Below are 2,652 nucleotides of genomic sequence, written 5' to 3'. Positions count from 1 at the left end.
GAGAAGCTTCTTGCCGGTGCCCCCAAAAGCAAAGCACAGACTCTACTCACCCACGCGTTTTCCACCTACGGAGGGAGAAATCATCAAAATATCCTCATCCCCTGAAAGGGAACCCGAAAACAGGATGAGAGTGGATAGGGTGACTAAGGAGGCCGTAAAAATTAGTAGTGCATTTTTGAAAGATAAGATTACAAAAAGGCAAGAGCAGCATAATTGTTAGTTAGGGGTAAGAGGGGACGGGCCCGTATAGAAAGTCAATCCTTCTTTTTCCGATATGCCGCTCCGCAAGCAAGGAGTGCCACGCACGAGCGGAGCGAAAACTAAGTAAGGGGAATTCCGTCATTCCATGGAAAGCATGTGAAATCCTTTGATTGTTTATAGAATCAAAATAACTATATAGTCTTTCTTGTTCCACTTGCAAGGCAAGGAAAATAAAATGTCAGTTTCGTTATTACAACCTTATTTTTTTATGTCAAAGACAAAAAGCTACGCGCAAATTCTCATTGGATCTCGGTTGTTCTTAACAGCGATGGCTATTCATTTAAGTCTTCGGGTAGCACCACCAGATCTTCAACAAGGTGGAAATTCTCGTATTTCGTATGTACATGTTCCTGCGGCTCGGATGAGTATAGTTATTTATATCGCGACAGCTATAAACAGTTCCTTGTTCCCATTAACAAAACATCCCCTTTTTCTTCGCTCTTCCGGAACCGGTACAGAAATTGGTGCTTTTTCTACTTTGTTTACGTTAGTGACTGGGGGGTTTCGGGGAAGGCCTATGTGGGGTACCTTTCGGGTGTGGGATGCTCGTTTAACTTCTGTATTCATCTTGTTCCTTATTTACCTGGGTGCACTGCGTTTTCAAAAGCTTCCTGTCGAACCGGCTCCTATTTCAATCCGTGCTGGACCGATCGATATACCAATAATAAAGTCTCCAGTCAACTGGTGGAATACATCACATCAACCTGGGAGCATTAGCCGATCTGGTACATCAATACATGTTCCTATGCCCATTCCAATCTTGTCTAACTTTGCTAACTTCCCCTTCTCTACCCGTATCTTGTTCGTTCCGGAAACACGTCTTCCTATTCCATCTTTTCCCAAATCTCCCTTAACGGAAGAAATAGAAGCTTGAGAAGGAATACCACTAAAAACCTAGTTCGCTCTCAAATAAAAACCTAGTTCACTCGCTAAAGCATCCATGGCTAAATGGTGAAAGCGCCCACCAACCTAGAAAGGCAAAATGGGTCAAAAAGTAGGTTCGATTCCTGCCGGATGCACTGCCTCTTAAAGACAGAAACAGAGGAGGGAAAGAAGGTAGTATAGGGAACTTGCTTTTGGATTCTTATCGAAAGTGAATCCCTCTAACACTTCTGTTAGTGTTTTATGAGAAAATCTTTTATAGACACAACAAGTGTGAAAATCCTTAGTCACTAGGCAAGAAAGCTCGATGGGAACAAAAAGGATACAATTAGTTCAGAATCAAAAAAATGTACAATTTCAAAGGAAAGAAGGAATGGCAAGTTTCCCTCCATTGAACATCAATCAATCTAGAAATAGGTAAAGGAAGGCGTATCACAGGGGTATTTTTCTTTTTTCTATTCACTTCCGTGGGGTTCTAAATTGAAAACATGAACACAAACGAAATCGTATTGAAATTACATAAAAAAGAAAAGGGAGGAGTAGCTCTTGGTTTAAAGAAAAGGGAGGAGATGGATCGAATTCAGTCTTTTTCCTTTCTTTGATGATCTCAACACATCTATTTGAATTCCCTGCGAGTGAAGGATTTCTCGTATGGAGAAAAACCTCTCGAGCGCTATCTGATCTTATTTTTGTATTTCAAATATGGGACCTGCCTTTTTAATGGGACATCCCGGCAACAGGCCTACTCATGCATGTGGCCAAGTACTCGACCAATCCTTGGAGCGAAGGGATGAACGAATTCTCGAGGTCTGGTTCATTGAGGTCAGCATCACATGAAACCTTTAGCACTTCCGTTCGATATTGGATGGAGTATGGCTAGAAGGTCAGCCTAGCTAGTCTTGTCAATCGGCCCTGACTCGTCTTCTCCTTGGTACCTACCGCTATTGAACTTCGGTACCTATATTCCTGAAACAAGACAGACCTTCATGAAGACCTTCTATTTTGGAATAAGATCGGACATTTCCACATTGAGGTGAAATTACATATGAGGAAAATAATCCTGGACTACGAAAGCTGCCCTTGTGTGGTAGAACCAGGTCTTCCACCGGGCGGTCAGCCAAGTACTGAAGCCCCTATCTTGATATAGAATAGAAGTGAGTTCACACTAAAAATAGAAGAAGCCCTATGATTTTTTAGCCCTGCTATCAATCACTTTGGTAAAGGGATCGAAAGATTATGGTCTGAAATAGAGACTTGAGAGTCCCTCGTGTGAGTACGTGCTGAAGAGCAAGGAGTGAAAGTGCATTCATCTTTCTTTCTGCTAGTTGTTTCCTGCTAATAGTGATTAGTGAGTGCCCCATACATAGCCAATGTCCGCCCGTGTTCACATCCAGTCTTCTCTGTACACTAGTGCAGCTTCCAGCTCTATGCTATGTATGGTAGTCGTTTGACTCGGGAATCCCTGATAAAAGCTTTTAGTCCGTGCCTGGCAGTTTCAGCCGTGGTCCA

Source organism: Triticum urartu, chromosome 7A, assembly GCF_056163025.1.
Source record: "Triticum urartu cultivar PI428250 chromosome 7A, HENAU_Tu73, whole genome shotgun sequence".
Taxonomy (NCBI): Eukaryota; Viridiplantae; Streptophyta; class Magnoliopsida; order Poales; family Poaceae; genus Triticum; species Triticum urartu.
This window is presented reverse-complemented; position numbering follows the sequence as displayed.